The 22,037-nt window shown below is 40.5% G+C and overlaps 1 protein-coding gene across 1 annotated transcript in view; it reads left to right on the top strand.

Annotated features, from left to right (window-relative positions):
* Positions 1–22,037, top strand: part of LOC122816993 (serine/threonine-protein kinase Sgk2-like) — a gene marked incomplete in the record, with an annotated part of 364,134 nt that overhangs the window by 29,522 nt on the left and 312,575 nt on the right.

Here is a 22,037-nt window from a genome sequence, read left to right as displayed (position 1 = left end):
GGAATACAGATCTATCCTTATTTGGACGATTGCCTGATTCTGGCTCAAGGAAGGGACGAGCTTCTTCATCATTTGGAATATGTGGTAGCAGTGCTAAGATGCCTGGGGTATTCTGTGAACGAAATAAAGTCCAGTCTAGTACCCTCTCAGGACATGTGCTTTCTGGGTGTAAGACTGAATACAGCATCCCAGATGGCCTTTTTGACCCCGGACAAACAAAAGAATCTTTCCCTTTACTTCCATCAACTATCTCATCAGTCCGGGCTGACTGCAAGGACAGTCCTTCAAGCCTTAGGGTTCATGGCATCTTGTATTCTGGTGCTTCCCAATGCCAAACTGCATATGAGGAAGCTGCAATGGTATCTCAAAAATGTATGGACACAGCACTGCCAAGATCTGGACACTGTCATTCAAATAATACCTTGCATTCAAAAGGAATTTTTGTGGTGGGCTCAGGAATGTCACCTAAACAAGGGACTCTGTGACCCGGCCAGAGGCGAGTCAGATTTTAACGACAGATGCCTCCGACAAAGCTTGGGGAGCTCATCTAAATGGAAAGTGGATACAAGACAAGTGGCCTGCCAGACTACAACATCTACATATCAACTTGAAGAAGATGTTAGCAGTCCAGTTTGCATTAATAGCTTTCAAGGATTTACTTCTTCCAGGGCAGGTGTTGATTCTAACAGACAACACAACTGTCATGTGGTACATCAACAAGCAAGGGGGAACACATTCTTATCCTCTATGCAGGCAAGCAATGATTTTGTGGGAGACTGCTCTGTTTACAGCTCAATCTTCAGGCAAGGTTTCTGCCGGAGCACAGAACTCCTTAGCAGATGTGTTGAGCAGACGAATTATGGATCCCCACGAGTGGAAATTGGATCCTCATGTATTTCAGAAATTGACAGTGTCATGGGGAACTCCAGACATAGATCTGTTCGCTTCTCCACTAAACCATCAGCTGCCAAAGTTTTGCAAAAGGTTTCATCCCACAGCTTGGAAAGTGGATGCTCTTTCTTTCAATTGGAGCAATCTTCATGTGTATGCCTTTCCACCTCTGCCTCTCCTCCCAAAGGTACTTCTAAAGGTCAGACAGGACAAGCCAAGAATGATTTTAATAGCTCCAGATTGGCCTCGACAGCACTGGTACCCATTACTGAGAAGTCTGGTATGGAAGCCTCCTTGGCCTTTGCCTTCGATTCCACACCTGTTGTCCCAGGAGGACAGTCATTTGCTCAATGTCAAACTTCACTCTCTTCACCTAACAGCCTGGCATATTCTGTTTTGAACCATAGAGGGTCTCAACTTCCACAACAAGTTTTGAATGTGATTTTGGAAGCTAGAAGGCCTAGTACAAGGAAAGTGTACGCAGATAAATGGAAGAGATTTTTATTTTGGAGTGCAGCAAAGAATTTTTTTGATTCTGAGCCTAATTTAAGTGTGGCTCTTCAATATCTTACTGAGTTACTGGACAAAGGTTTGTCCTTCTCTTCTATTAAGGTTCATGCTGCAGCAATTTCAGCTCACTATGACTGTGACCCACCATTGTTTTCTCATCCTTTGTTCAAGCAATTTCTTAGAGGGGCAAAGAATATAAGACCCCCACGTAGAGCTCCTACTCCTGCTTGGGATCTCAATTTTGTGTTGGAGAAACTCACTCTACAACCTTTTGAGCCTGCAGCTACTACTGAGTTGAAATATTTATCATGGAAGACTGCCTTTTTGTTGGCCATTACCTCTGCAAGAAGGGTTTCTGAATTGCAGGCCCTTATGGCGGTTGAGCCTTTCTTAATTTTCCATAAGGATAGGGTATCTTTACGTACTAATCCTTCCTTTATGCCTAAAGTGGTTTCTAGTGTGGCTTTAAACCAAACTATTCATTTGCCTACTTTTATGCAAATCCCCAAAATAAAGGGGAAAAGATTTTGCACACTTTAGATGTACACAGGCAGTTGCGATATTATTTGGACAGAACTAAAGGGTTCAGGCAGTCTCAGCAGTTATTTGTTTCTTTTGCTTTGAGTTCTCAGGGCAAGCCTGTGTCAAAACAAACTATTTCTAAGTGGATTGGGTTTTGCATTGCTTTCTGTTATTCCCATCATGGCAAGGAGATTCCAGCTGGGATTAGGCCTCATTCCACTAGGGCTACTGCCACGACAGCTTTTTGAGGGGTGGCAACCAAGGATATTTTGGAGGCAGCTACTTGGAGTTCAGTGCATACTTTCTCTAGGCATTATCACCTACCACTTTACTCTAAATCCAGGGCTGGTTTTGCCACTGCTGTTTTGCAGGGCATTTTGGCAGCTCCTGCTTCCTTATAGTTTGGCCATCCTCCCTTACCTCTGCTTTGGGATTCTACCCAAGTGTAAGGACTGCAGCAATGTGAGATGAAGAACATAGTACAGTTTTGTACCTACCATAAATGTAGATGTTCGAAGATCCACATTGCTGCAGTCCAATTTACCCTCCCTCCTTCCCCTCTGTAGTTAGAGGTGGTTGTGTGGGTTGGGTTGTACATATTGTGTATATTGTACATATAATTAGTGCAAGGGTGGTTGGTTGTTTGCTGTCTTTTGGTTTTGACCTTTATTTTTAGGGTCTTCTGACATCTGGGGCAAGAAAAGACTGAGGATATGACGTCGGTCATGCGCATTTGTACCCTGACGTCCTGATGTCAGTCAAATGCGCCTTGACCGACGTCAGCCTTATACTTTGATATTCGGGCTGACCGAGGACAGCGGACTGCCCAAGTGTAAGGACTGCAGCAATGTGGATCTTCGAACATCTACATTTATGGTAGGTACAAAACTGTACTTTTGAAGCAGCAGAAAGCACCCCTGCACTAACTGGCTATAACTCATTCCACACCTTTTGGCCCCAGAACTTGGACCAAAGCTCCAAAGGTGGCGGTGCTTCCATATTCATAAAGGATGCGCGCCCCTCCAGACTGATAACCTAACTCATCAGAGATACTTCAGGTGCAGCTAACATTGGGTAAGACTGTGATTTACATTGTAGCCTGCTAGTAGTCCACAACCATGTCCCAAGACTTGCACTCCACGTTCCCAAGTACCCTGGAGAATATTGGGGTCCAACTTAAAAAAACTCCATACTGGGTGACTTCAACTACCCCTTCATTAACTGGGAAAACTACTAGTGTACCAATAGAACTACCCAACGTTTCCTGGAATTCATTAATTCAAATGCCCTGGACCAGCTTGTTCTTGCCCCCACTATAGGTAGCAGCATCCGTGACCTGGTCATTACTAACATTGGCGAACATTGCTCTACACACACCAATAGTCAACTCCTCCCTGGTTAGATCTGACCACAAACAAACCCTACCTTGGAAATCCACATCCCTCCCCTGCCTAGCAAAGGTAACCACACTTCAAAAAAAGGAAGCCAATCTGGTGGTCCCCCGCCATAAACAAAACTCTACAACAGAAAGAGGAAACTGATGCGGAATAAGGTTAAGTCCCAAGACTGGAAAAACTCCCTTATCAGCCTCAACAAAAAGTTGAGATCCCTCATCAAATCCTCTATCATCTGCTGCAATTCTTTTTTTTTTTTTCATAGCCAGCTTTAAAGATCACCACAAGGCCTTCTATAGACATGTAAAGAATCTCCATGGCAATATCCAGATTTGCTCGGAGCTACTGCACAATGGTACCTCCTATACCAAGCCAACATATTGCCAATATACTGGTTGACAGATTGTGCCAACTTTACCCCCACCCCCCAAAGAACCAATCGCAATACCAGTAGATTGCCAGGCACCAAGTATTACTGCTGCACAGGTTAAAACAGTAGTGTCCAAGGCCAAGAATACAGCTTGTATGGGACCTGACAATATCCTGGCTATGTTCTACATGAACTACAGAGTGAATTGGCTCCTCACCTGTGTGCCCTGTTCAAGTCACAGCCTCGCCTCAGGCTTTGTCCTTACCGAATGGTGCACTGCTACAGTCAACCCTTTCCACAAAGGAGGAGTGACTACAAACCCTGGGAGCAATTGCCCCATTAGCCTGACAAGTCTGATACACAAAGCTATGGAACACATCATGGGCCTAATAAACAAGGATCTAGGGAATCTCCAAACTCTGGATCCCACACAGTTTTTGGTTTTGTGAAGGGTAGATCATGCCTGCTCAACCTGGTTGACTTTGAGTCGGTCACCAGAGCTGTGGATGAAAGCAAGGTGGTTCATACAGCCTACCTTGATCTGGCCAAGGCTTTTGATACTATTCCACACTCGGGAATCTTAGAAAAACTCACTGATGTAGGCATCAACCCCTATATCACTATGTGGGTTGCAAACTGGCTCACAGAACCCACAGTGTGAAAGTAGCTAACTCCGTCAACTGCCGACCAGTCACTAGTGGAGTCCCACAGGGTTCGGTCCTGGGTCCTCTCCTGTTTGGTGTCTACTTCTCTGAAGTCCAGGCCAACACAAAGGGACTCTGGCTGACAGTTCGCATATGATTGCAAGTTGGGAGCTATTATTAACTCCAAGTGGTGACATCCTACAGAAAGGTCTCACTGAGGCCAATGACTGGTGTCAGAACCATGGCCTTAGTTCAATGCCAAAAAATGCGTCCTCCCCTTTGTGGAAAAACCCATTTCTCCTGAATTACCACATCGATGGTAGTCCACTGAACACAAGGTGTTTATAAGTGATCTGGGAACACAGGTTGACTGTAACCTCTCTTGACCACCACATTGCCACTGTAGTCAGAAAGTCCTATGTGGCACATCTCATTACTAAGGGTTTTGCATCCAGGAAGAAAGGAGTCATTGTCTCCCTCTACTCTTCCCTCATTAGGCTAGTCCATCTAGTAGGATCATAGGTTAGTACTAAGCTAACTGCCCTTGCGAGCCATTTTAAGCCTAGTCATTTATCACTTGTGAGACTCAAACCCTGCACCTTGTGTTTGTGAAGCAAACACCTTAACCATTAGGCCACCCTCCCAACCCTAATGCCCCATTTGGCATGTACCTCACTAGACAACTGCAACAACTGGAGAGGCCACAAAAGTACCTCACAGAGGATCCTAGGCCTTTAACACTTGTCATATATGGACAGACTAAAAAAAAAATCCAACTATTCTCTGTCTCATATCGCCTACTTAGTGGCAATCTCTGCTTGACTTACAAAGCCATGTCTGACCCAGCACTTTTAGAAATGCTACATCTAAAGAAATCCCAGTCCCTCTGCACCACACGCTCTAGAGACCTCAACCTCATTGCCACAACCAACGGAACATGCTGGAGGGACAGGTTCATAACCCAGAGACTGCCCATGCTATGGAAGAGTTCCCATACATGTCAAACAGAGCACCTCACTGGCAGTCTTAAAGAGAAATTGAGGGGATGGGAAATTAAAAAAAAATCACCCCGGGGATCACTCCAGTGGCTCTACTCAACAGACAATGGGAACTAAGGTCGGGTGGCATGATGCCAGGGTAATCCTATGGGCTAGGATTGTAAAGCCTCCAGGGCCATTAGCCTAGTACAGATATGAATAGGAAGGTTAACTCAGAAAATAGACGTTTATGTGGTTTGACTGAAATTTGAGCAAGGCATTTCACATGTTTAAAAAAAATAAGTTTGACAAAACAGAAAATGGTGCTGGCCTTTTGTAAATAAAACCTTGGACAAGGACTGGAAATATTCCAGCAGTGTGTCTCAGTGGGTGTGTCTGGAGCAGTGTGCCTACTGCTGATGCTATGCCTTTAGGGGCTTGTTATAGGAATTGTGTAAAATACCTGTGCTTCTGGTGCAAGATACTCCAGGAAGGATGCTCTAAGTGAAGAGGGGACATAGTGGCAAAACTAAATTAGTTCGCCCACTGTAAATACTAAAGGAGGCATGCAACATTAAAAAGTAGTGGGTAAGGCGGGCAAAATAGTCATGTACAGATTTTTCAGGGATCATGGATGATCCTGGGTCTGTTCTGTCTCTAGCTTTACTGCATCCTTGAAGTTAAGGGGGTTGTATTCTCCCACTCTTTTTTAAATTCTGCACTTTCATTTTTTTCTAGTCCTGGTTGTTTCAATCTTTGTTAGCCAGAAGTGCTCTACAGCACCCACAATGTGCCCAGTAATGACTCCTGCAATTACATACGAAACGCATCTAAATACGTCTGCAGATTCTTTACTCGTTGATGCTGCTGCTGCTACTACTGGAACTGTCTGGTTATCTATCTTTGACCTAGCTCTTGTTTCTGCCTGCAAAAATGCCTTTGCGTCTCTGTATGCAAGACACTGTGATCGTTGAAATCACTATACCCGGTGACTTTTTTTTTTCTTTCTTTTCATGGACCACTACATCTGGTTTTCTCACATCTATCTCTCTTGAACTGTTGGTAATGGGTGACCCCCATTTGATGTATGTAGATCAGTGTGTGTGTATTGTACCTAGCTAGATAGCACGTGTATATACGTTAATGAGCACATGAAAGATCAGTGACATTTTGTGTAGTCTGAGTGAGTGTAGGCTTGAAAGGAAATACACGTGTGTGTTTTGAAGTAATGAGTCAGTTAGCTTATGAAGGTCCAAGTATGCAAGAATCCTGATGTGTTTTATGAACAACTGGAACCCATCTCATGCTTCAGCATCTTATTTGAATACAAGAAACCTGTGACATGGTGTAAAAGGAAAAAACTTCAAAGACCAATGCACGTTAGGTTCAAGCAAGGCACCCTTTATTACTTGCAGCAAGGAGACAAAGCATGTAGGTACAAGATTTGTCTGACTTCAATGATCAGTATGCTATTCTTATACAGTTCTCCATGTCACACAGAAAATGTTACTATTCTGTTGCTGACGTAGTTGGACACAGCTTTCTGTATGTTTCACAGAAAATGTTACCAGACTTATTGCTGACATGGTTGGATTATTTGCTGTCTTGCAAAAACATTTTGAGAAACAACCTGGCCTTGGGCTTATTTTAGCCCACCTTAACTTTTCAGTTCTTCAATTGTACAGTTCTAATACATATTACATTTTGTCTAGATTCAAGGTACATTTCTAGCTTTAGTACAAGTAATGCTGGCTATGGTTTATACTTTCAAGCATCTATTGTTTTCTTTATCAAAGCTTCTAGCAGCTGCATATTTTCTCATGGTATAAGCAGAAATAAAATATCTCAAGTTTCATGACATTAGCAGAAATGAAATGTCTCTTGTTAAATTTCTAATAGCTGTGCAGATTCATGCAGTGTGAACAGAATAAATGTATTAACCCTTTTAAACCTTGATGCACTAAGCATGCATATTACTACTATTATATTTTTCTAACACATGGTGTCAGAATGGGGTCTGAAGCTGCTTCAACCATGAGGCACACAGTTGGAAGTGGATAAACGGAGCCAACTCGCAAACAAATTAGTGGTTATTCAAAGGTACTTAAATTTGTTTAAATGTTTTTTTCAGTTGAGAGGCATTCAAAATAATTGGAGATAAAAAGAAATGGCCGAAATAGTGACATGCTGATGTAATTAAAAATAATTTCAAGTGTTTTAAAATGTACGAAAAAGCTAAAACGACCAAATTTTTTTTGCAATGTACTATTTTGCATTAACTGAAACTTTTCAAATATCTGAAGTTTTCAGAATGTTCACAGTGTTAGAGATTGTTATGCAGTTAGGCATAATTACCAATACCTGGTCTGTGCTTTTTGTTATGGCAGAGGGATTTCACAGACTTGAGCCATTGGTGTTTGATAATGGTATTGCTGGGAAATGCCAAGTGTTTGAGCAAGTATGATATTTTCATACAGGCTACATTGTGTGATAAAGACACACACAAGCATTTGCACTATTTTAATTTAGCTGGATCAGAAGCAATTGAGAGGAATGTTCATTTGTGTATGCAGCTGCAATGTATGCATGGGAGGGGGAGAACCGCCATATTGTGATACAGGCTGAAATGTGGGAAGAGCCTCAGTGCTTAAAATCTACATTTAGAGAAATGTGCAACCCTCAAACAAATATTACAGTGGAAAGGCATGTTTCACCAGGCTTTTATTTTCTTGAGTTAAGACAGGCTTGTGTGTGGTGTCAATGCTAAGAGATTTTGCCTCAAGACAGTGACTTAACATTGCACAAAGCCACTGAGATTGGTCAAATGTATGAGCTTACAGAAAAGCATACAAATTTGCTCACGAATGAAAGCATGCATGCATTGTCTCATGCAATATCTACCAGTGCGAATGTTGTTGGTGTACAACATGAAGCTAACTTGAAAAATATAAACTAAGGGGTGTGGCAGCAAACAACCTCATTAACTGTCATAATTGTGGAGGCAGTCATGATCTTGAATAAGAAGTGCTTCGCTTTTGGTCAGCAATGTCACAAATATAAAACGTGGAATAATTTCAAAAGGCATTGCAAGTAAAGTGGCACATACATTTATTAAAGGAGCATTCGAAGAAGCCAGTAGATCAGATGCCTTCTATGTTGATGGTGTCTCTGTGATTGATGAAACCGTTAACATAGTAGATTATCAGCTTTCAGAAAAGTGAAATATTTTGTACTATATGAATTCATGGCAAACCTGTAGAGCTTAAAGTGCAATGTTATATCAGCACAATATGTTTGCCAAAGTAAAAACTGGTGAGAAACTTGTTTCAGCAAAGTGTGCAGAACTATTTGCTTATGGTGGTGAAGAGGTTCAAACTGATGCCACAGTAGTTCTCGCATAACATTCTGCTGGTAACAGCTATGACTTGCAGTTTTACGTTGTAAAAAATGTGTGCAGTCCGTGTTAGACCTCAGACCGTTTTAAATGAGATCGGTCTCATTCTCTTAGAGGTCCACCATACAAGTCTGAATAATAGTTTTACACAGAATATTTTTAGTGAAATATGCTGATGCTTTCAGAAGATGAGCTTACACTTCCAGTCATGTATTCCATGGGGTTAAACCATGAAGAAAGCCCAGTTGCCAAGACCAGCAAGGAAGGTTCCAGTAGCAATGTGGAGCAAAGTAAAAGCAGAACTTGACAAAATGATGAATTTTGGTGTCCTTACTTCAGGAAAAGAACCAACTGAATGGGTCTCCTCCATGGTTGTAGCTCATAAGAAAAGCTCCGATATCTGAACATGTATTGATCTGAGAGAGAGCATTTAAACACCCTCTGCATCCGATGTGCACAGAAGTAGCTGTGCCAAATGGCACTTAGTCTTGGATGCAAATAATTCCTTCTGGCAAATGTCACTGGATTGCAAATCTTCATAATTAGCCACTTTCAGTACACCATTTGGTAGATATAGCTTTTTGAGAATGCTATTTTGAATTCTGCCAGTGAAGTATTTCACCGTGCAATGCAGCCAATATTTTCTGGTATCCATGTGCTATTATAGTAGATGACATTATGGTAGGGGGTAATGGTGAAGACAAACATGATAGAAACCTCTAGAAATTCTAGACCGTGCACATGAAGTAAATCTTAAATTTATCCTCAGAAATGTAAATTCAAACTGAAATAAGTTACTTATGTGGGTCATTTGTTTGCCAGTTCTGGCTTTCAACCAAATCGTCTAAGCAACCAGCAATTCTTGAGATGCCAGATCAAGAAAATGTCACATCTTTGTTTTCTTCGGATGGTCAACTATTTAGGAAAGTTCTATTTAGGAAAGTTCATCCTGGACCGGAGTGAGTTTTCAGCACAGTTGTGTGAGTTGGCATGCAAAAATGTAAACTGGTCCTGGTTGGAACAACACCAAAGAGCATTTGATCTGCAACAGAAACTTTAGTCCACCCACATTGAGATATGATTATCACAAACAGAAATCGTACAGCTTCAGACCCAGTTCTCCAGAAGCTGAAAAATGTTATCAGTCAAGGATGGCTAGCAGGACAAACTATTCTACCACTTGCCATACAGAAGTATTTCGAGACTAGCTCCTGATGGAACATGGAATCTTCATGAAAGGTTCTAAAGTGGCAATTCCTTCAGCATTACAATGGGAATATATCAGGACTTTGCATCGTGGTCGCATGGGTACTGATCCTACAAAAAGGCATAGTATTTTGGCCTTCTATGTTAAAAGATGTAGAGAAGGAAACTGGTAGCATGTTCAGTTTGCAACAGTACTAAATTGCACCAACAAAAAGAGCCACTTCATGATAATTCAGGAATCTGGTTTAGCTGGTCAGCATTACTTGGTGTTAGTAGACTCTTATTCAGATTGGTGTGAAATTGACGTTCTTTCTAACTTTGTCCAGCACTGTAGTTTCTGTCCATGGTAGTATGCATAAAGTTGTATCTGACAATGGTGCACAGTTTACAAGTCAGCAGTTCAAGAAATTTGCTGAATCTTGGGACTTTGTCTGTTGCCAGTAGTTCTCTGAGTATCCATAGTCCAGTGGATTTGCTGAGCCTGCAGTTAAGATTGCAAGTACTTGTTGGAGAAATCCCAAGAAAGAGGGTACCAATGTTTTTTTAACTAACTTTAAATCTCCAACATTCCTAGAGATGATTTGCTTGGTTCACCTGCTCGGAGATTGATGTGCAGACTAAAACTCTTCTGATTTTAGTAAACCATTATTGATACCAAATGCAAAGAACACTGGTCAAGACTCAACTTTTTGAGAAAAATACCAATCACAAAAGTTGTAATAAGATAAATCCAGCAAAACTCTCGGACCATTAAGGCAAGGAGAGATTGTTATATCCTTTAGAGGTTTGCATTCTGAGTGAGAATAGTCAAATATTTGTGCAGAACTGAGCTCTTGCATCGTAAATCTGAAGGAATAGATTTCGGGAGGAATCTGACTAGTAATATCAGTCTCTGAACCAGTGACACAGCAGATTGCCCATGTCAGAGACTGAGTGACTCTACACTTGTTTGAATTCCAGAGGAGAGTTTACTTCTGGGATTACGTCAGAATTACTTGAAGTTCCAATTGTAAAGTATCCACAAAAACTGTTGCTGTTGCTAAACCCAGTCAGTTTTTGTGACCAGATTGGGTAGAATTTCCAGACCCAATCCGAAATGCACATCGACTTTGGACTTGAGTTATTTGTTGATTTTTAAATGATCTCATCTAGCTTGTAAAATATCTTGTTCTCTTACTGCACGTCAAATCAGAGGGAGGATGTAGATCACTGTGTATTGTATGTAGATAGCGCGTGCATGAGCATATACAAGATCAGTGCCATTTTATATAGCCTGTCGGGCTTGAATGGAGATGCACATAAGTGTGTGTAAAGTCATTTCTGTCAGCCTTTGAAGTTGCAAGTATGCGTTCCAGTTTAACTGCGCCTGATGTGTTCATGTACAATAAACAACTTGAACCCAACTCATGCTTGTGTTTCGTTTGAATACAAGAGATATGCGACACAGACTTCATCATTTTCTGTGATGCTTTGTGGCTAATGTTTCCAGTGGTTTTTTTTTTTTTTTTTTTCCAGCTACTTCAGTATTATGTTAGCATAGTCCCCAGTGCAGTAGTCTTGCCACATTACTAGTCCTTTCGGTATATAGTCTTTCTGCCATTAGTATTTTACAGCTAGCAACAAGGCATACAACTGTTTCCAATTCTGTTTTGCAAAAGTCTTTCTCCCACATGTTCAGTGGACTATGTACACATTGCTTTACAATCTTGGGACACCAGTAATGACCTTTTTAACCATTCCTGCATTTGATTCTGATTAAAATGAGGTCGTTACAGGAGTTTTCTGTACTTGCAACTGTGGTTATGCATTTTTCACATTTCTTGCCTTCTCATCTGATCCTTCACCTTGTTTTATTTTTGTTTTTTAGCACATTCCGTTACTACCTGATTTATCTACTTCTGGTTTGATTTCCATTGATGCTTGATGCCAATATGTTTCCACTAGACAAAGCAGGAAATTTATCAAGATTTATTCTCCTCACGTTTCAAAACTTTCATTATGTTTAGGTCTTTTAACAGGTTACATATGCAGTCCCACAATTGCAGATCTATACATCTAATCAATTTCAATGAGGCCCTTACCTCTTTCGGAGTGGGGCATATATAATCTTGGTATGCACTAATTTTATTTTTTATATAAATCATTTGAGCATGAAGCATTCTTTTTGTCTAATCTGTGGAACACCTTTTGGGGTCGGTCAGTCACTCCAAAACTGTAGGTTGACAGGAAGAGCAAATTGGTTTATAGCTTTAACTCTGTTCCAAGATGTCAATGCTGTTTTCAGGATTAATTTTTAAGTCTTTTAAAATATTCCTTATTAAGCATTATCCGCGTTTGTTCATGTTTCATTGTTGATCCAACTCCCAAATACTTGTACACTTTCTCTTGTTCAAGTTCTTTTATATCACATTCTTGTCCCAAACTGATGTTTTCTTGGTGCTGCAGCTTTCTTTAAAGGTTGCTTCTGCACATTTATCAAGATCCAGTGACATTCTTATAAAGTTTTGACTAATTGCAGTTGTACTTTCAGTTCCTCATCTGATGACAATATAGTTTTAAATCCTGTACAAAGAGAAGATAAGTCTTTACACTTTGTTGCTTTCTGGGAGCCAAATTATAGCCATGGCTTAAGCTGTTGAGTAAACTGCTTAATGGGGTAAGGGCAAGACAGAATAGCAGTAGTGACCTTGGAGTATCCCCCTTTTGAATTTTAATCCCTGGAATAATAATTTGTCCTTTATCATTGCTTAATTGCAACGTGGTCTCCCACAGTTTCATGGTCACTGTCTATGTTGTACATTTTTTTTAAGCACTCTTTTATCCTTGAATGTGGGATGCTAACAGATGCTTTCTACAGTTCCCCGCTATGACTTAATAAATGGTCCTTTGTTCCATATGACTTTTTTTTTTATTGCCCTTTTGTCTATTACCATAACGGAGTTTTCTTCTAAATGATTATAAAACTGCTGGCAGCAATTTGAGTGTGTAGTTTATATGTCGTCAGAAGGCAAGTTATTGGCCTATAATTTTTAAGGTAGCTTGTAGGTTCACTCTTGAGTAGGAGCATTGTTTTTCCTGTTGGCCAGGTTGGTGTCTGTCTGGGGTGTGCTTATAAATTTGTTCTTAGTTATGGTTAAATCTTCATGCAAAGTTGTTAAGGCAATAGCTGACTACGGTGGTGTGGTACATTGAAGATTTGCCTACGGTTGGTGTTTAATCATGAGGGCAAAGCCAGAATGATTAAAGCCAACTGTGGGTAAATCTTCAATATACCACACCACAGAGTTGGTTATTGCCATTATACAATGACCATTATTTATGACGAACAAATGCTTTTCTTAAATGCCTTCATGGTACTCTTCCATGTTTTTATGGTATCCTGTTTCTTTTCTGCTGTATCGCTCATGCGTATGGGACTTGCATTCCCATACTTATGCAGTACATCAGTTCTGTGCAAAGGAAGCCATGGAGAAAGGAAAATCTCTGTTTCTTTTAAATAAAAGAAACTGGGAGAACTTTAATGTTTGTGGGAGCCGAGACAGAGAAAATACAAGGATAATTTGGTACTTTTTTTTTTTTTTTTTTGCAGAATATACCTGATTATCCTCTCTCTCTCTCTGTGCTGTCTTTCTCGTTCATTTGAGGTCTTCAGTTTTGTAAATTTAAGTAATTTAAAAACAATAAAATAAAAATGTTATGTGATATACTAATGGGGAAAAAAGTCTGGGCGACCGCACCTTTATCCATTGGTATATTCTCGGATTTGCAACTGGCTCGCTGGTTGGGCTGAGCAATCACCGTGCTCCTTTTTTTTTTTTGAATATTACTGGATAGTCATTGTATAGTAAGTTGGTAAGGCATCTGGGCCTGGGGTTTTCCAATTGGACACACTTTTTTTTTTTTGTTAACTTTGTGTTTGGCTGTTTCATCCCATTTCATATGTTGTACCTTTTTAAACTTCTTATTATTCTTACTTCTGGCCATTTAGCATCTTTGTTCCATAGGATCTTCATAAATACTTCTCCAAAAATGTATGTTCATAGGTAGGTACTAGGCTATCGGCCCAAGGGCCTATGTAAGCCTAGCCAACAAAGTTCACTGGCTTACACCACCCAAGAAAGTTATTTTCCTGTGCCACTGTCGAGCAGAGACACAGAAGTGATCCCCAGGGTGTATTTTCGATTTCCCATCCACACATCAAGACTTTTCTTGAAGAGTGCTAATGAAGAACTTTGCTTGACATAGATGAGTAGCCTGTTAAATTGCTTATTTTGTACTTTTTATATTTATCTGTGTATCTTCTAAGTTTTTCCACCTGTGCTGAGATTTTATTTGCGATAGTGCCTGATAGATCCTGATATGTTCTAATACTGTGCATTGCATTTAAAATGTCTAACTATTTTTGTTGATGTGTTCCCTCTTCTGTACTCTTCTAACAGTGATACTTGTCTTGATTGCTTTATAGTTTTCTCTATTCAATACTTACACAATGCTCTTAGATTTCTCCCCTTCCTTTCCCTCACTGCACTGGGATGAAGCAGTCTGTAGCATTGTCACTTACACACACAGGCTATTTACTGATGAGTTCCACATTTTTTATAGAAGGTTTACAAAAATGAGTACAAATGCACATTTATGCAGTACTTCTTCGCACTTCATGACAACTGACAGGAAGGAAGAATTTACACTCTGGCTGCCATATACATTCCCACTGTGGTCGGGGAAAGTCAATTCTTTCAGTTTCTTTACAATCGTGATACAGTCTGACCCCAGTGTCAGACAGCTACTTATTTAACCTGGCAATACCCATGGAAACTCACTCCTGCATCAAATGATGAATGCTGACGTGTGCCGTGCTTGCGATAATATGCAAGTACCGAAAGTTCTATAGCATCTTCCTGTTGGCACATTCTCCAATTTCATCCTGTGCAATCTGCGAACTCACTGACCTACCACTCCTCAAACATTGACTGTATCAGATCCCTGTTCCTTCCCTTGCTGTAAATTTCAAGTGAACATTTACTGGTTTATTTTGGAAGGCTCCAAAATATCTTCATATGGTACCTGATCAATTGCTTCCTGTTTCACTGGTTTCCCCTTAATTTGGAGGTCCATTGCTCTGTCCTGCTGTGCTTTCTGAATTAGATTTTCTACACTTAATCCTTCACTTTGCAGGTACTCCATAACCTCTGTTTCTAGTTTTGTTTTGTTTTTTTTAACTTTTCCGTTACTAGTCTCCTCTTTGTCTTATTTTTTTGTATTGTAAAGTCATTTGCCTGTAGTTCTCCAAATCTCTTTGGTGTTGCTCTTTCTGTATTTATTAGTTTTGCTTTCTTCTTTGCATAGATATTGCACCATATTACATCTTTTTCTTTCCCGTGTCCATATTTCTCTGTTTGTCTCGTGATATCCTGTTTCTTCTTACTCTGGGGACTTGTTCCATCATGCTGTGATGTAATCGGTGTTAGACCTACTACACCAAATCCCTCACTTCGCAGGCACTCCATAACTTCAGCTTTTTTTTTTTTAACTTCTACTTTACTTTACTTTAATCTTTATTTCTACATTCCCTCTTTGTGATACTTTTTATTGTGAAATTTTCCACATCTAGATGGCTTTGCCTGCATTTCTCTTCGAATATCTTTGGGGCTGCCTTCTTTATATTGATTTTAATTTGGCTTTCATGGTTGCATAATTATTGCACCATATCAAATATTTTTTCCCATGTCCATATATTTTTTTACACTTTCAAAAATCTAAGTTTTGTTTCTATTTTTGCACTTCCTCAGATTTTTTTTTTCCAAACAGATAAGTTTCTTGGTCTAGATACTGTTTTTCACAAATCTGTTGCATTAATAAACAAAGTTTTATTTGAAACTTCTGACAGTTTTTCTCTTTCCTCTAATTTCTCTCTGTCTTTGTATATCTTGTGTCTGGAAATTGTGGGCTTTTTGCATAATAGTAACAGTAGATAATTGATTTCTTATCCTCAATAGTCCACTCTATCCTCTCTATGGCTCTGCTTTGGCCTATCAGTTTTTGTGGACTGTTCCTTCTACAACAGGGGGGCTGGCCTCGCCCCACTGTAGGAATCTTTCCATATTTTGAGGATTCTACACATTTTTTCCAGTCCTGGCACCAGTGTGCCTCCCAGGATTGGGCACTTTTTATCCTGGGTTTTTTGCACCCAGCTATCTAATTTTTTTAACCAAGACCGGAGGATGAATTAAATTTCAGCAGTACTATTCTCCTTTGCTTGCTGACTTTTTTTTTTTTTTTTTTTTCTCTCCATTCAGACACCCCAATTCTAGCAATACGTCTCCTTTTGCTGAATTTCCCACCCCCCTCTCCATTCGGACCACCCCTTACAAGGGATACTCCGTTTGGGATGACCTGTGGCAACACTAAGCTACAGTAAGGCTTAATCTAGAGGACTGTGTGTGTAAATGTTTCTGCTATACTTATTAAAGACCGATCCGAGGAGCCCAGAAATCTGGGTGGTTTGAACTGGAATATGTATAGCCATTTTATTAGGTAATTGTAGTAAACCAGACTAATTTTTCTAGCATCTATTACTTGAATTTGTGGTCTATCCTGAATCCTTTTTGCAAACTGAAACAAAATCTCTAAGGATGATCTTTGATTTCCTCAGATGTGGAGTATGACAGTTTAGGAAAGAGACGCCCCCACTAACTTTGTGTGTCTGTTTCTCTCATGTTTTGAAGTAGGGGTTTGTACAGAAAAAGCTTTTGCAGTTTTTGTCAAATTGTATGCCATGTACTTCTTTTATTATAGAGCAGTAGTAGAGTAACTTTATTTTGTGCAGTTATTCATTCTTCATCTGTAATAAAAAGCAGAGAATTAAACTTGTATAGCTAAAGAATTGGAGCTCAGTGGAAAAGTGATACAGGACAACAAGATGTTCCTCTTGAAACTGAAGTGCCAAAAAAAAGGCGCACGCAACTCATTTCTGTCCCCATTAGCCTTTAGTTTACCTAGTGGGTGTGGACATCTACAAATGAGATGTGCTATGCAACAGTTCTACATAGCAACTCTGTGGCATTACCGGTGTTGCAGTTTGCAAATTTGGTATTTATTGTACTTAAGTTCCCACTAGTCTGTTCATCCAGTGATCCATTTGAAGCATAGCCACGCATTCCTGCATTGACATTTGAGTCCTGGATTAATGTTTAATTCCAATAAAGCTTATTTGGACCCCTTTCTATAAGGGCTTGAGGGGCCAGACTGAAGATGCACTTCTAGGCAGTCTTGCACTTAAAGGGGCAACTATGCCATACATCAAAGGGAAATTATTTCACAAAACCACTGTACTCTGCAATAGCACCTGCAGGTTTGATCATCTGTTTTGGTGGGAGCTTTTGTTTTTTTTTTTTTTAATGCCTGACTCTGGGCATTATCGGGAGAATTTTAATGCATGTCCATGGGTGTTGAGGCCCAATGCTTGCTAAACAGCAAGAGCACATTTAGCAAGCCTTGACAAAAAAAATTACATCTACTGCATTGACTGACCTCGCCTGAAAGAAAAAGGCAGCAAGGGGAGCAATAGAAGCCATCCCTATTAAAGCAACCTAGGCTGTCTAGCATCTCCTTCCAGGCTGATGTGTATTGGATTCCCCTAGAGTGATACCAGTACCTAAGCCAGAAGCTACTTCTGTTTGTATTGAGGCATTGTTCTTTGAGATGGTAGGATACTGCAGTACTGTCTTTCCTTCAATTTCTGATGCATATTGATGAGAGCTCCACCATGTCTGTGTGTTCCATGGAAGTGCATTTCAAGTTATTACACCTACATGAGCAGTGACCAGGGCCTGTATGCTCTAGGGGTGGTGGAACCGGAGGGCCTTGGCTGTCTCTTGGGTGCCAGGGTCCAGTGTCACTTGGGCCCTAAAGTCTCATCAGGCTGACCAAGGATAGAATGACAGTGACACAGTACCCTGGGACCTGAGAGGCAGCTGTCACTCTGTTCTTTGGTCAGCCTGGTGAGTGGAACATCTTTGTATCAAATATGAAGTCTTCTATAACCAGGATGGTGCTAGTTAAATTACCTTGGTCTAGTTTCAGCATTCTGGTTGTAATCCCAGTCTGTGGATGTTTCTCTATAGTGGCAGAGTGAGATATATGTTGGTTTAGAAGGTGCTGATGCTGGTCAGTGTGCAGGAGGTAGATTAGCAGGTTTAGGCTAATGCTTAGACGTGGGAGCTGTAGGATGCTTGTGCAGACTTTTCCTAACTGCCTCTGCTAAAGGCAGTCTTGTGTTTGCAGGGTGTAAATGTTCCCTAGGAATGGGTTGGGTTAAGCCAGTGTGTAGTTCACTACACCTGAGTCTTTTGGGTTTAATAGAAGTTGTTTCCAGCAAGCATGAGGTGTGTGTCTGTGTGTCTGTGTGTCTGTGTGTCTGTGTGTCTGTGTGTCTGTGTGTCTGTGTGTCTGTGTGTCTGTGTGTCTGTGTGTCTGTGTGTCTGTGTGTCTGTGTGTCTGTGTGTCTGTGTGTCTGTGTGTCTGTGTGTCTGTGTGTCTGTGTGTCTGTGTGTATTTAGAGAAAGCATATGACAGGGTGCCTAGAGAGGAGTTGTGGTATTGTATGAGGAAGTCTGGAGTGTCAGAGAAATATGTAAGAGTGGTACATCTTACGAGGGTAGTGTGACAGAGGTGAGGTCTGCTGTGGGAGTGATGGATGCGTTTAAGGTGGAGGTGGGATTACATGAAGGATCAGCTCTGAGCCCTTTCTTATTTGCAATGGTGATGGACAGGTTGACAGACAAGATGAGACAGGAGTCCCCGTGGACTATGATGTTTGCAGATGACATTGTGCTCTGTAGTGAGACTAGAGTAGGGAACAGGTGAGAGTAGGGAACAGGTGGAGCAGACCCTGGAGAGGTGGAGATGTGCTCTAGAGAGAAGAGAAATGAATGAAGGTCAGCAGGACTAAGACAGAATATTTGTGTGTGAATGAGAGGGAGGATAGAGGAATGGTGAAGATGGAGGATAGAGGAATGGTGAAGATGCAGGGAGTAGAGGTGGCGAGGGTGAATTTTAAGTACTTGGGATCAACAGTTCAGAGTAATGGTGAGTGTGAAGAGAGGTTAAGAAAAGAGTACAGGCAGGGTGGAATGGGTGGAGAAGAGTGTCAGGAGTGATTTGTGACAGACTAGTACTAGTAAGAGTGAAAGGGAAGGTCTACAAGAGGGTAGTGAGACCAGCTATGTTATATGGGTTGGAGACAGTGGCATTGACAAAAAGCAGGAGTCTGAGCTTGACGTGGCAGAGTTAAAGATGTTAAGATTTGCATTAGATGTGACTAGGATGGACAGGATTAGGAATAAGTATATTAGAGGGTCAGCCCAGGTTGGAAGGTTTGGAGACCAAGCCATAGAGGCAAGATTACGTTGGTTTGGACACGTGTTGAGGAGGGATGCAGAGTATATTGGGGGAAAAAGATGCTAAGGATGAAGCTGCCAGGTAACGGGAAAAGAGGAAGGCCCAAGATAAGGTTTATGGATGTGGTGAGAGAGGACATGCAGGTGGTTGGTGTGACAGAGCAAGATGCAGAGGACAGGAAGAAATGGAAACAGTTGATCTGCTGTGGTGACCTCTAATGGGAGCAGCCGAATGATTATATTATAATATATATATATATATATATATATATATATATATATATATATATATATATATATTACAAATGGTTCAACTGCCATTCTGCACTTGTGTGTGCACTGGAGAGATGGTGCTTGACCTTATAGACATGTCACCCTGACCCCACCCACACCAAGGAGAGGTTACCAAGGTAAACCATTGACCTAGATAAAACCACTGCTGTTTTAATATGTGTTTCTGCAAAGTATATTGGCAGTTGACATATGAAGGTGATTAGTCTTGCAATGTACAAAGGAGTGCATGAATGAAAAAAGTGGTTTTAGCATTCGAGGACAGTTGAATCCTTTTTAAGGTTTGTTTAATAATGTTACAGCTTAGCTTCTGCATAGTACTCTATTTTATTAGTCTCCAAATATTTAATAGGTGTATAAATCTCCTAATAGTATCCAGGCACTGAAAGTGTATAGGTAGCAAGCCCCATACTCCCCTTTGTTGCAAGTTTATTTTGTATCGTTCTTTCAAAAATTAGGTAGATAATGTGTTGTAGAACATACGGACTCTTAAATCTTCTAGGGGCCTAGTGGCCCCCACACTGAATTGGATTTTGGACTGGGTTTCATAATGGTCTCTGCTTTAAACAATTCTGAAGCTGGACCTGCTTGCTAGTGTGCACAGAAAGCTATTGTAGCTTCAGTGACAGGCTGTGGACAAAACCTCAGAGGGGTACACAGAGGGTATTTTATAACTTGCCTGAGGGCTGGGAACAGTGAGCTGTGGTGTATGGGTTTTTTTTTCCACTTGTCAGACATGCACACAGGTGACTATGTTTTGGTGGTAGGAACAAGAAGGCACATTGCTTTATAGCCTTATGTTACTGTTACTGTTCTATTCTTTCGGTTTGGTTTAAGCCTGATGTCTGAGGGATGCGCAGAAGGTGGCTGTCTTTGGGGGTAGAGTTGATGACAAATGTCAGATATTTGTGAATCCTTGCAAACATTTGTCTTGGTTTATTGTGAACTATTTTGTCAACCTTGAGCTGTAAGGTTCTTAAATGTAAGAAAAAGTATACATTTTTCTGTAGTTGTGTATTTTTTTGTGTTTTTTATTATCTATACAGTTATTACAATAAATTTTGCCAGTTATGGATTGTCAAAAGGATAAAGAAAACCAGTAATGTTCTTGGTGATTTTTGTTCAGCCAGATCACTGTATCAAAAAGTTTTAAAAATGTACCTCAGAACATCTAGGTAAGTTATGGCTGTCTCTTTATCCTAGTGGACCCTAGATCCCTGGCTTAAGTCTGGTATTTCCTGCTCTGTTATTAATGTGCAGTCTTGTGGTGTGTTGAAAGGCTGCAAGAAAAAGTAGCTTTTGAAGAGTGAGACCATATTTATTTCCTTATGATTTTTGTGTAATCCCTCACTGGATGAAAGACCATTTTAAAAAGCACCTCACACATCTATAAACCCCTGTCTTAATTTGATTACTTATTTCACAGTTATTGCAATACACTGTTGGCAAGTTAAGGTGTGTTTGAAAGTATGTGAGAGAAAGCAAAGCTGGAGAGTAATGTAATTTCATTTTTCTCCTTCTATTAATATAGACATTGTCTGGCTGTTGGAATGCACTCTTGGCCAGTCATACTGTGCTGAAAGATCCAGGAAAAACAGAGTAGAATGTTTGAATTCTTTTACTCGGTCATGATTTTTGTTCAGACTGTCATTGGGTCAGATAAGGATGTGGGGGAAGTCCTCTAAAGTTCACCTCAAAACTCTAGAATGAGTAGCTTCTGGGATCCTTGCTTGCTCCCAGCCCTGTAGCTTAACTTATTTCGTTCCTTCAGTTATTGTAACATCTTGCTCACTTGAATATGAGGGGAAAAAGCTTAAGTGTAAGACCTGATGTGAAACACTGTAGAATGTAAGAAATCTGAATACGTTAAGGTCTTTAGGGGGGAGGGTGCCATAGAGCCCTTTCTTCTTGGCATCATTTCACCCAAGGCCAGTCCTGCTCAGCACTTCACCTGATTTTTTAATTCTCTAGCTGTTTGAACTGCAGTATGCTTCTCTGAGTATGATGAACAAACCACTTGACTGCAGGGATATGAGGATTATCATTTATTCTGGATATTGGAGTAATGCATTTTCTCAATCTCTGCAGGATGCCTGCACTTCATATGCACAGCACTCATTTGGATGTTGTATTTGTTGGTATGTGTGTTTTGGTGGGACTCTGATCTTTACATGTTTTTAGAACTCTTCATTTTCCTTGATCCCCAGTACTTGCTGAACACTTTTTCTTTTTTTTTCTCAGTCTACTCAACACACTTAAGACCACTGCTTGTGCTTAAATGGCTCTTGTGATTTATTTTTATCTCTTAAGCTGTTAACTGATTGTTAGATCTGCTGCTGAATTGTTTAAATATAGTTTAGTGGTCATTTGCAGGTATAGACAGTTGTAATCCTGACACTATTGCACTGCCATGTTTTAAAGGATGAAAAAAATTGTATAG

The sequence above is a fragment of the Protopterus annectens genome, chromosome 12.part0, assembly GCF_019279795.1.
Source record: "Protopterus annectens isolate FY-2018-M chromosome 12.part0, PAN1.0, whole genome shotgun sequence".
Classification (NCBI taxonomy): domain Eukaryota; kingdom Metazoa; phylum Chordata; order Ceratodontiformes; family Protopteridae; genus Protopterus; species Protopterus annectens.
The sequence above is the reverse complement of the archived record's forward strand: the minus strand, read 5'-3'. Positions and strand labels throughout refer to the sequence as shown.